We start from the raw sequence: 15,253 nt of genomic DNA on the forward strand, positions 1-15,253 counted from the left end.
GGAAAGCTGTGCAGAGGAAATGGATCTGGGGGTTCTGATTGATGCTCACCTGAACGTGAGCTGGCAGTGTGCCCAGGTGGCCAAGAAGTCCAACAGCATCCTTGCTTGTATCAGGAATAGTGTAACCAGCAGGACTGGGGACGTGATCGTTCCCCTGTACTCAGCTCTGGTGAGGCCACACCTCGAGTACTGTGTTCAGTTTTGGGTCCCTCACTTGAAGAAAGACGTTTAGGCCCTGGAGCATGTCCAGAGAAGGGCTAATGAAGCTGGTGAAGGGCCTGGAACACAAGTCCTATGAGGAGCGACTGAGGGAACTGGGATTGTTTAGCCTGGAGAAGAAGATGGTCAGGAGAGACCTTATTGCTCTCTACAGGTACCTGAAAGGAAGTTGTGGGGAGCTGGGGGTCGCCCTCTTCTCGCAGGTAACTAGTGATAGGACTAGAGGGAATGGCTTCACGTTGCACCAGGGGAGGCTCAGGTTGGAAATTAGGAGACATTTCTTCTCAGAAAGAGTTGTCAAGCATTGGAATGGTTCGCCCATGGTGGTGGTGCAGTCACAGTCTCTGGGGGTGTTTAAGGAAATGTTTGATGTGATACTTAGGGACATGGTTTAGTGGGTAATATTGGTGGTGGGGGTGGTTGGACCAGATGATCTTGAAGATCTTTTCCAACATTTATGATTCTGTGACCATGATAGTGTTCACAGTGATTGATTGCAAAGGGAGGTATTGAGTCTGAATTGGTAATGAGACACTCATAAGAAGTAGACACACAGATACTAGCTCAGGTTGGAGATGAGAACTCAGGAAAACAGGGATTTGTGAACTGCTCAGGCAGTGCATTTGTTTAAAGGTTACTTAGAGGAAAAATTCACTTTCACTGGACTGGACTAAAACAAAAAATCTTGGGTGAAGGGTGATTCATATTGGATACTGAGTGGAAAAAAGCCTGGCACAGAAAATTTGTCACTTGCCATCATGATGGTCAGTTCTCTAAATTCTTTAACAATGATCCTAATTTGGGGAATGATCTCTTAATATGTTCTTCAGGAGTCTGGCTGCCAACAGCACCTTTGAAACTGAAAGCCTAAATGGAATTAATAAAAAATGAAGCAGAGTAGAAAGTACAAAAAATCACTCATCCCCCTCCTCCCTGTTTTATATTTTATTTTTTATTATTCTGAGAATGGAAAAAGGGAAAACCTCAATAGGACAGATTAAAGAGAAAAATCATTTCAGGTGACAAATGCAAAAATTCAATTAAGTTGTGATGTTAAACATTAAGAGGCCAGCTGAGATTATTAAAAACTAAATCAAACTATACATGCAAGATGAAATAAAAACTCAAGAACTTCATCTGAAAGTCCTTTCCAGAAGGATATTAATGTGAGTCAGGGTTGAAGCTACTGAAGTGAAGAAATTATTTAGATTTAACCTTTTCTTCTGGTTATTATTTGTATATGCCAAGTGTAGCCTTATCTTCATATAGCTTTTATACATGTCTGTTTCAGCATATGGATAACCTGTGAACTGATGACAGTGAGTTTGGTTTCAAGTTATTTCTATTTGGTTACGGTACAGGAGCAATTTTGTTGTTGTTGAGAGTTGATTTTAAGCTTTGTAATGACATTTTCTGTCAAAGTTTTCATGATTAAAAATTCTAATTTTTTTTCTGTACAAAAATATTTTGTGAGCATTTATCTTTAAAATCACTTGTTAAAGTCTTTGTATATAAGGGCTGGCTTTGCTATCAAAGACATGCTAAGAAAGTTCAAATGAAAGTTTCCAAATAGATTTATCCTTTACTTGCTCATCTTCTGCCCTTAGCATGACACTTACAAATCAGAAAGTACATGAGTTAATGTCGTTTAGTTCTCTTTGGTAAAACATAATATTAGAGCTGAATGCTAGAAATTGGTGGCTTTTCCTTTTAATCTCTTAATGAATATCATATGTTCAGACTTCAAACTTTTCCTTCTCTTTTTTTCTCCACTGTTTTCCTTCCTTTGTACCTCCAAAACTTTTATTCAGCCTATTTAGTCCTGTCCTTATTTTCAGTCTTACATTAGCAATGAGTAAGAATAGATGCAATAATACTGATGAGGAGAAGGTCTTTAGGTTTGCTTCTGCAAATAATTATTCTCCTGTGTGCCTACTTATTCTGCACGTAATTCCATTTAAAGAATAAATTATGAAACTCCTGCAATACTTAGACTTTGTGAAACATACCTTGAGAGGGTATTTAGGAGACTCAGTAGAAGCTGGCCTTTTCAAAAGGTGGAGCAAAACTGGGTGTAGCTAAAGATCAAACACTATTCTGCTTTTTCAAGGGTACAGTAATCTTTAAAAAAGCCCAACCCGCATTAAAAACATCATCCATAGGTTCACTCTGTGTTATGAGCAGTCTAGTTTCATTAAAGCAACAAGGTTGTTTCACTGACAGTAAAATCTCTCTTATGACATTAGTAGACCTCTTGCATGGTCTCTTGCTTTATTGGAGATATTTCTACGAAATGCAGGTGTCTAATGTAAAACAGTGAAGATGTTTCAAGGTATTCCCATGACAGTGGTAACTGACTCCCAGGGTGCACTAGATGCTTGGAGTTTTACTATATTAAACAGCTTCAGTTACTTTACAGACCTCAGCAAATGCATGAAATGGCCTTTGCATTAATTTTACAGTAATGGGAGACGTGTATTTGGAGCTTTAGATACAGTCATTTTAGATCCTATAATTGTAATGATTGCACAATATAGAATTGCAAAGTAGATAAACATCAGAAGCAAATGAGTCTATTACCATTTTCTTCCAAATAAACTGGCAGATTTCAAAAACTCTTCATAATGGAAGTTTATTACTTGGCTAGTGCTCATTTAAAGACTGGAGCCCCATAAGAGCATGTGAGTACCAGAGCGATCACAGAGTTAGGGATCTGAGTTGCATGAGGGATCTTCTTGTTAGAAGGGGAATCTTTTGTGATTATCAAAGTGAGATTTTTTGAAAGCATAAAGTATTGACCTACTGTCACTGATTTCAGTGGGAATAGAGTGGGAAAGACTGCTTTTGAAAATGGAATCATTAATTTTAAATATATTGAATGATTAAGAATTAGGGCCATCTCAGTAGTAGTAAACACTTGGCTTTTATATTTTCATGATGCCCCTGTAAAGTACAGAATGTAATCAAGTCAGTGCTAAACAGTGGTTCCTAACATATGGCCAGTCTCTAGAGGTAACTCAAACATTAGCAATTAGTATGTTTTGTCACAATGTTATTTTCAGAGTGTACAGTTTAATTAAAATAGGTAGCAGTGAAACAGTCAGCTGTTTAAACATCAGCAAGATACATCAGGCTTTAAACTGGCTGAAGTTTATACTGGCATGCATTTTGACAAATTTAGCTAGTGAACATTTCAGGAACAGTTAAGTTACTTAAAAATTTAAGTCTGTGACTTTGAATTAATTAACTAGACAGATTTTTTTTAAATTGCCCAGCTACTTGAAGTATTGCATAACCCACTAGTTGTGTATGTTACTGTTATCTATCATGTATATTTATCCTATAGCAAAATGAATTCATTGTCTGGTGATATTGCTGGGAGTTTATATTGCCTTCTTTACCACTGAGAATTAACTGGTTCTGTGACTCAGCTACCTGATCTGGGAAACAGAGAGGCAAGGAGCTTAGATCCATAGTCAGATATACAAACAAGTGGTCTGAGATTTTGCTTTTGGTACCAAAAGGAGCTGGACTTGGGTAAAAGTGAATGTCTCAATAGTATAAGGTTTGTGTCTGCACACAGAGTACCATTTCATACATGACATACAGCCATATATTGCTATGCGTACATCTGTACATCTACATATATGTAGGCTCTTATGAATACAATTAATGAAATTTCATACATAGAAATAAAGCATTTTTAAGCATGCTTAAAAATTTTAAGTTTAGAGTATTTTAGGGGCTTTTTTTGGGGGGGGGAGGGGGAGTTGGGGAGAGTATTCTCAGTGGACTAGGATTTCCAATATGAAATTTACCGGCAGTGTAAATAACTATTCCCAGCACAACTTTAGACTTAGAATTTAATGTCATAACACAAGCGCTTCTCCCCTCTTTTTGTGGACATTTTATTTTCCCGTATCATGAACTTCTAAGGCTTGATTTTTTCAGAAAAGCAGAGCATCCACAGCTCCAGATGAAGTCAGTGGTAGTATGGAGGCTTAACACTACTGAAAATCGGGTTAATTTCTGTTTCTAAAGTATTGGTTTCAAGTAAATTTCTATACAGATATATTTTAATAATTGGGCAGATTAAATTAAGCTTTTTCAGAATGTCTCTATTAGGCAGCTGTGAGACTTTTAACAGAAGCAGCAGAATCTTCTTGATATCTTCTCCATTTGAATTGTCCCTTTTTTCCTCCCTATGCCTGACTATACAACCATAAATTGAGTAAAAACTCCCATTTTACTTCATTGGGTTATTGAATGTCAAGCCTGTTTGCTAAAGATTGTAAAAGATGAAGGTAATATCTGTATTTAAAAAAATCCTCTCTTGCCTTTCCCTTGCTTTTCCCTTCTGCAATTGACCAGCTTCATGAGACAAGGGAGAAGATATGAACACATCTTTTAATTTTCTTTGGAAGTTGCATTTCCAAGAAGGAAGTCTGCGAGGATGGCCTGCGTCAAGTGTGACAGTCTGTTGCTAGAGCAAGAGCATGGGTGAGGTTCAGGAGAGCATGGGATTGCCTGTCATGGTATGGGGAACTTCTGTGCCAGGTTTTCTCTGTCTGTGTGTCCCATTAAGGACCAGGGGTGCATCAGCTTTCCCTGATAAGCTGTTCTTGGCTACATAAGCTGAACCTAAGCTGAACATAAGCTGAAACAGTACTGTGGCACACCAGAATTAATAAAGGTGTATCCTGAATGTCGCCTCACACATTCTTAGCTTCTGCTTCTTCCTTACAACTAATGGGACCCATATTCTCAAGCGTAGCTCAGCTGTGTCCCTGCAGTAAGGTTGGAGCAGAACTATATTACAGGAAACATGAATCTGCACACGTTTTGTTTTAATAGATGTACTTTTTAACCTGTGGATTTTATAGAACTACATATCTGTATTTTTATAGCATCCACATGACCTTTGAGATAAAAAGAGGTCTTTTCTTTTAACTCCCAAGTTCACAACTGCTCTGATAGCTTCTCAGATAAAAAACAGTGATGACCATGGTGTAAATGTTGAGATAGTTGCTATAGGTAGATAGATAGACTGAACTTTAAAAATTCATCTCCTGTCTGTCACCATACCCTGCGCTGGTAAGAGAATGCAATATTTAATATCATACTGTACTTTTCTAAAATCCCTCAGCTCAGCCATTTTTGTTATTATATTGCAATTTTAAATTTGTTGAATATAAGTGACTCCATTCACATATAATTCAAGAGAGCCTCATTCCTCCCTGGGAGCTGGAGACAGATTCTACCACCAAAAACAACGCTGTTGGGTGACTCCTGTCCTTTGTTGCTCCTCAGCATCTTGGGTCTCCCCATGGGCTGGGAGGAGAAGGCAGGTGAGCATGGTGCATGCTGCTGGAGGCTGCGCTCACATCACTGAACTGCAAAGGAAAGCAGCGGGAGTGCAGTATGCAGTGGAGGGGTGGTGCTGGGGATCCACTGACACACCTGCACATGGAAAACATGGGCATGTGTGGGGGCAGTGCTGGTACTTTTGTTTACGGTGGAAGAGGAAATGTTAAGAGAAGTTGCATCTTCACTGGCTGTCAACCTGAAGAGCTCTAAGCTGTAGTAGAACTCCTAGACCAGCAGATAAGTCCTTCTTCAAATAGGTACCAGCCAGCACCGGTGAGCATTTGCATTGAGAGCAGGGATGTTCTGTGCCTGCTTTTAGCAAAATGATTTGAACAGGGCTTCCTGTTCTTCTCTTTACTTCATCTCTTACTGTGACTAAAGAGTGACTCTCTGGCTCTGTGTTTGAAAGTAAAGTGATGAGAAGACAGAAAACAATGGAAGACCAGAGCAGGCTTGGAGAATGAGATACAAGCTATATTATACAGTTGTTCAGTTAAAATGTATGATTAACAACAAGAGAAAAAAAACCAAAACATTTCCATGAACAAGTGCAATTAGAGATACTGTAGTTGGAGTTAAAGTATCTGTGTATTCTGTTGTCTTTTGGCTGCTGGTAATGATTGTGTCTTCCAGCAGCTGACTGCATCTACCGTTTGTGCATATGTTTGCTTGAGTGGAGGTGATGCGGAAATTTCTCAATATTTTTATCCAATGTTCCTTCTGCCTCAATCCCATCCACTTACATATCCCATCCAGTGCTCAATTTGTGCTACTTCTGATCTCAAATCCAGCAGCTCCATATCTAGTCCATACCCTAGAGAACTTGGCTTGCTCTTGGCCCTCTCTGGGGGCATTTTTGGGTAACCACATCTGTACTGTGTTTCAACACGCTGGTACTGTTTCTTTCCTACAGTCCCCTCACAATACTCATTGTGTAGGCTTGTAGGCTTGAATTCCTCCCTGCCCCTGCCATGAGCGACAGGGAAACTACTTACCCTGAAAGATGTATAGACTAGATCATGTTTTATTTGTTGAATATAAGGTGCATATAGTATACCCTGGATAACCTGAGTACTTTTCAACAATGGAAGAGGATTGTTATCTAGCTATATGATACTTAATATTGTATGTTTGCCTCAAAAGGGTCTGTGAACTATATTAACCTAGAAAACTAACTACCATGAAATTATTTTATGTTGGACTGGGTGTGTAGTAACACTTTGACTGATAAACACCTGGACTATTACTAATTTATTTGTAGTTATTATTTTAACCACATTTCAAGGGTTAGAGGGGAACTTGTATTTTTCACTTGCTCAGAGGCATCTCTGACAAAGTAAAGCAATGTTTACATTGCCCACTCGTATGTTTATTAAAGCATTTTCTTATAACACTCTTCTAGATTGAAAAAGATGCACAAAAAGTATCATCAAAGTGTGTTCAAATAGGATAAAAGTTTTACTTAAAATATATGCGAACAGTAAAGCTCGCAAGAATGGTTCAACCTTTATGATTTGCTCTAACAATGATCAGTGTAAGAAAAAGAGCATAACTTAAAAATAATCCTTGGGTTTTTCACACGGTTTAGAGGGCTTAAAATATATCTTCTACAAAGACTCCATGACAAATCTGATATTACTTGTACATACAGATGATAAGACAAAATCTGCTTATGTTAAGGTGAACATGTGACATTGACTTCAAATTGAGCTTTTCTGGCTGGTCTTCATTGGGACTTAAGGAAGCTGCTGTTCCAGCAGCTGCATTATTGACTGTTTTTGATGTGGACCCTTTTCTTGATGTGCAGATAAAAAACATGCCATGTAGAGCCTGACTCTAGCATTTCAAAATTTGACTGTATTGAGCATGCTTAAGACCTTCATTGTAAGATTTGAAAAGGAGCAGACGGCCAGTGATGCATCAGCCAGCCATGCTAGCCCATCCAGGCTGGACTAGTGGACTCTGGAAGAGGCAGCGGATGAAGTTTTGCAGCCAAAACTTTCATGGATCTTTCATGGATGAAAAAGGTTGATCAAAGTTACTGCTATATGTGGTAGACAAAAAAAAAAAAAAAAGTAAGAAGGTTACGTTTATTCAAAAATCATTAAACCAACTGATGGAAAGAAAGCCCACACCATCTAAAAACTGAGGAGACACCGCATGTGTAGACAGTGGGAGCTGGTACACTATATAGAAAATATCACAATACCCTCTACTTGACAGGTTACTGATAGGAATGGGATACTGGATCAGATGAATATGGCCTGATATTTCTTACATTTTTATGAAACATAAACATTGCAATGGGTGTTATAATGTGCCGGTGTGAGTCTATGTAGGTCATGGAGGGCAGGAAGCTAACAAACTTTAAAACATTTCATATAGACATCTTTTGAAATAGTAACTCAGAAGGAGTAACTCTTAGATTAAAATAATGAATCAATTCTAATATTTCCTTAGATTTCACTGAAAAACATGCACAAAAACCTGAGTTAAATGTTTCAGTTCAGGTAGATTTCAAAGACCATTATTTTTTCATTTCTGGAGACATGACACACTGTAAAATATGATTATGCACATGTTTTTCTTTGGTCCACAGGGCTGCCCCAGACTTGCTAGTGATGGGGACTTCTGGCCTATTTTACCCTATAGCCATGGTGTCAAACAAACAAAACTGCAGAGGGATCAGGCAGGTGAAAAAGACTGGCAGGAAAACAGTTAACAGTTCAAAACTTCAAAAATTTCAAAAAGCCTGAAATGTGCTGTGGAGTTGGGGGCATGCAATGTGTCCCAATGAAATGGGGATGGTAGCAGGGGAGAAATCACTTCCAGTTTGTTTTTCTAAGATTCATCTTTGTCATCAGCTTGCAGAGAAGGCAAGCACTGTTTTATGGATTAACATATATATGTCTATATTGTATCTAAACCACAGAGTTTGTCTTGCTTATGTTTCTAGATTGCAAGAATTCACAACATTTAGTTTAGGTGTATGGTGCTGGTTGAAAGAACTCAACCTCCTACCTTCCCATTCACTTATATTCCTGTAAACATACAGAAATCAAGAAATCAAATACATGTTTTACAGAGGTGAACTATTGGAAAACCACAGGTACTGACAAAACCCAAGTAATTTCACTGAGCAACTAACATGGATTTTAAAGGGTAGTGCTATGCTCACTGGTGGTTATGGCCATGTTACAGCTAACACTTGTTCTCCCATATTTTGTCATGTCATATTGGTTTGTAGAATGTCTTTATTTTTTGTAGTTTTTTTTTTTTGGTTTGTTTGCTTGTTTTTAGTGGTACAGGCACAGTTTGAGCTACTTTATCCTGAGAGTATTCAGATGTGATGTTTTCTCTAAACATAATTTTGCTTGAAGTTGGCTTTATTTTATTTTGTTTTATTTACTTTTCTTGGGACGCATCCAGACCTGGTGAGTTATTAAAGAATAGAGCTGTACCAGCAGCTTCTCAAATAAGTAGCAAATCATCTAAGGCAAGTGAATTAATACAACAAAATTCTGGTGGGTCACAATGTAGATTACATAACAGGATCTTGCTGTAGACATATAGCTTCTTGACACATTACCTAACCCGGTGAAAGGACTCCTACATTCCTTGTCTTCTCCCTTTTACCCCTTCGTGAAGGAGCAATATAATGCATGTTGTCTGAGCCACCAGATTGGGATGGTCACTTTTAATTTGCTTTAAGGTTTAGCTTTCCAAAGCCCAGCCATGTGTCACAGCTAGTGGTACACTCTTGCCATAATGTGCAGAGAGATTTTGTTGAGATCAGATGGGAATGGCAATAATAGCAAATAAAAATCTAAATGAAGGAAGAGAGAGTAAATAAATTTTTAATCATACAAAATTTAATACTTATGTTAAGGAAAAGAATATTAAAAGTCATTTTATAGATAGTGAATTTATATTGGAGCTGATTTTAAAGTTGTGCAGCTTTGAGTGATATGATAATCATGTATTTTTCTCCCCCCTCAGCTGTACTAGGGGATTGAAATTTATATACTCAATAACTAGAAAAGAATCATAAAGGATCAGACTGGAGGAATCTGTCTCACTCCATTTTTTCCTGTCACTCCCATAGCGATTTTAATATTTTTCTTATATCTCTACTTATTTTCAGTGCCAAACATTGTTTTCAAATACAGTTGGCTTGGAAATGAGTACTTGAAGCTGCAAGCTTGTCAGCAAACTACCATGTTTCCAGGTACTACAATGAAATCTTTAGCTGTAAAAAATATAAAATAAAAATAGTATGCCAGAGTCTCCTGCCAGCTGTAAATGCAACTAAATAGTCTTCTTGTGTGCTTTAATATTTTTTAACTATTTTAAACATCTGACTCTTGCTTTTTTGTCTTCGTGCCAAGGGAAAATGGATTTGCAAAAGCTAACATAACGGCACATTTATTTCTTTCACCATTTTCAGATAGGAATTAAAGACAGGACAGTCTATTGAATAGACTGCTAAGTTGAGAGTCAGAAAATAAGTTTTATATTATCAGTTCACTGAGAAAGTCTATTTGCTTTCCTATGCCTCAGTTTCCCATCTGTAAAATGAAGATAATGTAATTTATCATCCTGTGCAATGTGCTTTGCAGTTTAGAGCTGCAAGATAGAGTGAAGTATTATGATGAAATATTTTGAGCAAAATATTGATGAGTTTAATTATTTAATTTATTGCTTGTTATTTTTTTTCCATGCTTGACTTTTGACGTACAAGCTGCTCTCCATTTTTTTTTCTGTGAGCTGTGGCTTAGAGAAATGGCTGATGTATTGAGCTCCACCCAGAAAGTGTCGTGGATTTTGTGTAAAAACAGTAAGGCCAAATTGTTACAGATTTTCAACTGAAAGTGCCAGTGAACCATTTTCAGCTGCCCATAGCAAAGGGAGGAGGATAAACATAGAGCATCGACGCGTTTTCAGAATTAGTTTGGAGTCAGCAGACAGATGTTCCTTTGTATTTAAAAATGAGACAACTGGGGAAAGAAAAAGCTGTAATATACTTTTCCAATAGTAAATGCCTCCTATCATTTTTTTCAAAAACCTCAGATTTATGGGCATTTCCCATTTTTATCATGACCTTCTGCTTGACGTGTTATGATGACATGTTCTCAGTGTAGTCATTTGCTTGAATGGGAGAAGTTTTTACCTAAAGAGTCTGGAAAATTATGAGAGCAAAGGGAAAAAATTCTTCATGCTATTTCTCAGAAAACCACACCAGTTTCCAAGAAATTTATCCCAATTCATTTTCAGATATCTCACAATAGCAACTATTTGCTGGTGTTTTTATATGTCTCTCATATTTATTGTCCGATCTATAAGTTTAGAAGAAAGCCGGGGTGAAGGTGAAGTTACAGCACTGAGGTGAAGCTGCTATAGATATTCCATGGGTTAATGCAGGTTTGTGAAATGATGTGGACAAAGTTTGATGTCAGAGTTTCAATAGCTAATTTATTGCTGTTGGATGCTTTTTCTCTTCTCAGTTTTCTGAATGACTGTTCTCCATACACACCTTCCTGAGTCAAGGAGCCCATAAAGGATCCACCAAGGGTGAGCACCAGGTTTGCATTCCTGTTCTGAACCAGCCTCTGACTTTGGCTCTAGAGATTGCCTATGCACTCAGATGTATCTGATGTGAACTTCAGTAGCAGTAATAATGATTTGTCTGTCCAACACCTGCGACTGTAATATAATTTATGTGTGTTTTAGGTATAAAAATATATGTTAGAAAATACTTAAGTTATAAACGTGTTTATACTCAAAAGCCACCTACTTTAAAGGAAGTGAGAGAAGATGTGGAGGTACCAAATTCAGACAGAATATTCTGTTCATCTCTGCATTCACAGAGGCTATGGATCAAATACCTTAGCTTGAAGGACCCCCGCATTCTCAGGAATAGGTATAAATACTTACTGGACACACCCAGCAGCTATTTGTGAAGCAATGTATGAAATCTGCATTACAAAAATCTGTCAAGAAGATTACCTTGTGACATCTATGAGGAGCTGAATGAATTGAAGCACAGGGACTGTGAGGAGATTACAGCCACCTTTGTGTTAGCTGACAGTTTTGGAAGGACTGGATGCATTTCCTCTCCACCTCTGTGCTCTGAGAGATTTGTCTGCTGCTTTCAGGGCTTTGGTATCTGCACCTTTTGCAGTAAAAGTGGATGGAGCTATACATTAGGTGGGAAGTCTTCCAGAATGACAGCTTGGTCAACCACGGTCTACCAGGTGGTCTAAGATGGAGAGCAGAGAGGGAAAAAATGGCCTTCATGAGACTATCTATATAAGGAGTTTAATTTTCTTTACCCACTGGAGAGAGCAGTGTCTAAGCTGAATGAATTGTTTAGGCTTAAAGTGAAGGCATAACACACTCCATATTTAATACTTTGAATAGAAGGAACAGATTTTGTACTTTGAAGACTTGTGCTCATCAGTATCCAAGGACAGGAGGCTTTAATCTTTCTAGACGTGGACCTGTCTTTTCTGCCTGTTTTTAAACAAGGACTTTGATTATTTGGAGTTAAAAAGCTGAAGGAAGCTGCAAATCACAGATAAACTAAGGATACTGAGAAATAATTTCTGAAAGATGCTCCCGTGCCAGGTCAGTGTTTTCCCACCTTTTGATATAAAGTCTCGCTCCCATCACATCCTTCTCACCTTTTGACTTCTCCCTGAACATCTGCTGCTGCATCACCTCTTGGCCATCTAACCTCTACCCAGGAGCCTCCAGGAATCATTGCCTGTTCTCCAGAGTCACTAACAACTCCTTCTCTTCCTTCTTCCTAAACCTAGGGTTAGGGTTATTTTCTTCTTGACCCTCCAGTGCTTTATGGCTCTTTCCTGAAATGGTCCTACTGAAGTAAGCAGATATCTGGCACAGTTTATTGTATTGGACTCTGAACCTGTTTTGTGCCTGGGCCTCACTTGTTAGGAACTTGCATGCTAAAGTACTGCAGAGCAGTACTGTTTAGATAGTATGTCTGAGTGTATGGATCAACAGAAAAATGAGTATCAAAAGATTTATTATAACACAGGTTAGTTTAAAAACAGTAGGGTTCATAGTACCATTTATTTTGCTTTACTGTATGTACTTTTTTTTCTGTGTAATTTTTTTTTGTCCTCTCTATGAGCTCCATGTTATTAATACCTACTCATCAGGATTTTCACAGGCTAACACTGAAGTTTTAGCTCTAGTTTCTCTTTTGTGACACCTCGTCTCCTATCTTCCCTCCACCCCCCAAATAAACAAACAAAAAACCACAAACAACCAGCAAAACAAGAAAACAACAACAACAAACCTTCTGGCCTCTCCCTTACAAAAGGATGATGCTAAGGAAGAAAAGTGGTTAAGATATTTATCTTCATATCTTCTAGCCATTACACAATCACATTTGGTACTTTTGGAGAGCTAACTGCTGTTAATCATTTCGGGATAATAGGATGTGGTGAGTAAGTCAGTAATAGTATTAATCACAGAATCACAGAATCATCTAGGCTCGAAGAGACCTCCAAGGTCACCGAGTCCAACCTCTGACCTAACACTAACAAGTCTCAATCCATACCCCAAAGACCTCACGAGGTACAAAGATAGGAAGTATTTTGATATTGCCTTGCAGTCTTGCTTCTCAGTGAGTTTGCACAAGCATGGAGAAAGCTGGGAGTGGTAATCGATATGAGTTCTGTAAATAAGAAAATATTTTTTTTCTCCTTGAAAGAAGTGGTTCTCACCCAGCTGCTTGTGCAGCAGATTGCAAAAACACATCCTTTCACTGGGCATGAAGTATCCACCCTCCACACTGAAGTTCTTTTCAAGGTTACTCCTTGAATCAAGGACTCTTCGTGTCTTGAGCTTTACATAGTCTGCACTATTTACTATATCATGAGTATAGGATTAAGAAAAAGGGTTCTTGTTTAACAACAGGCAGAATAAACAATTTCTAACAAGATTAAAGCTTCCTGTACTTAGATGCTGCTGAAAACAAGTCTTCAAAACCTCTTCTTTTTCATCCCCCAAGACTATTGACTACTCCCAGTCAACGACCTGTCAGAAATCTACTGAAGGGACTGTGGTAAGAGTGAACCTTGAAAGAGTTTTTGGAAGTGACAGAAGCTCAATGGGAAACACTTGTGTTTGCATTGTGGTTTCTGCAACCTCAGCCAAATCAGGAAAGGACTTATGAATTGTAGAACCCAACAGAAAAGCTAGAGTGAAGAGAATTAGAGAATTCTGCCCTTGCATTTCACCATGTGGCAGAGCTGACTGCAGTAATATGCTGGACTGACTCGGTGAGAAGCACTCTGGAAACTTTCAGCTTAGTGGGAGAGGTTCATACATTTCTTTTATTGCATTCCGAACTTGGATGAAATAAAACTAACATAGTCAAATTCCCAGGTTGCAATCATTGACTGCTTCAGCTAACAGACCTATATAGAAAAGCAGTAAAACTTATGGCACAATGTCAAGAGAGAAGGCAACAAAAAATGGCTGCAAGGCAGCAGCAGGATGTGGGATTGATATGGGAAGAGTGAGCAACATTTTGTCCAAATAGATATAGGAGAAAAATCTGTAGAGGCAGAACTGTGCTGAAAGTACCTTTTGTGAAGTAGACCATGGGCTATTTGATCATGAATGCTTTAGTCTTATACCTCAATAGGCACATGTCAGTACTTGATCTAGACCCGGATGACATTTTCTTTCAAGGAACAAGGTTCTCCCTGTGAATTTGCAGTACATGGGATCTTTCTTGTGCAAGTCTCTTGCCCAGGTACTGACTGACACAGCATTATTCTTTATCAAGTCAGAGATTACACTTACACAGTGAAAGAAATATAATTGCAGACCAGCTGAAAATTAATGTTATAGTCTTACAATCCATGTCACAATCCTGATGACATTTGTAGTACAATATTATAATGATGTGGAGGAGAGAATAATTTTAATGGTTGACCTTGGCATTCAAGTAGCATCTAATAGCTGCAGCTTTGCACAGAAGATGTGCCAATGTTTAATTTCCAGATGTGGGTTTAGAATGCCCAAATTTAGTGCCTGCATAGAAATTTTGCTTTGGTTCATCTGATGGGCAAATACAATTTATATCATTAACATATGCATTTTTGTTCCAACTGCCTTTTGCAATAAGAATGAAAGCTCCCAGCTTGAAAGTGAGAAGCTTCATACAACCTTCTACTCTCTCTCATGTTAAAATGAGAATGGAGAAGGATTATGAACCCATACTGTTGAATTCAATAAACAGAACAAGGGAAGCCTGTCCCTGCAGAAAATAGAATTGTAAATCAATAAGAGAGTGATTAAGTGCAGAAGAAACAGAGCACTCAGTAGGATTTGCACTAACCATGGAAGTTTAGTAGCACAGTCTCCCATCTCAAACACAACTGGGGTTTAGTTAAACAATATCTAGTGGCATAATGCCATGGATCAGAAATGGCAAGCCATGCTCAAAACACTCCCAGGGTAGCCAAATTCCATTTTTCAAATGGAAAAGTTGAGGCACAGTAAAGAGGAAAATGTTCTCTGGGAATTGGTTTTCACCTAGGTCAAATAAGTCTTGTTTTTGATTTGGTACGTTAGGCTGGTCTCTGAATAAAGCAATTGTCTTCTGTACAGTGGATCAGTATGTTTC

Source organism: Anser cygnoides, chromosome 1 (genome assembly GCF_040182565.1).
Source record: "Anser cygnoides isolate HZ-2024a breed goose chromosome 1, Taihu_goose_T2T_genome, whole genome shotgun sequence".
Taxonomy (NCBI): domain Eukaryota; kingdom Metazoa; phylum Chordata; class Aves; order Anseriformes; family Anatidae; genus Anser; species Anser cygnoides.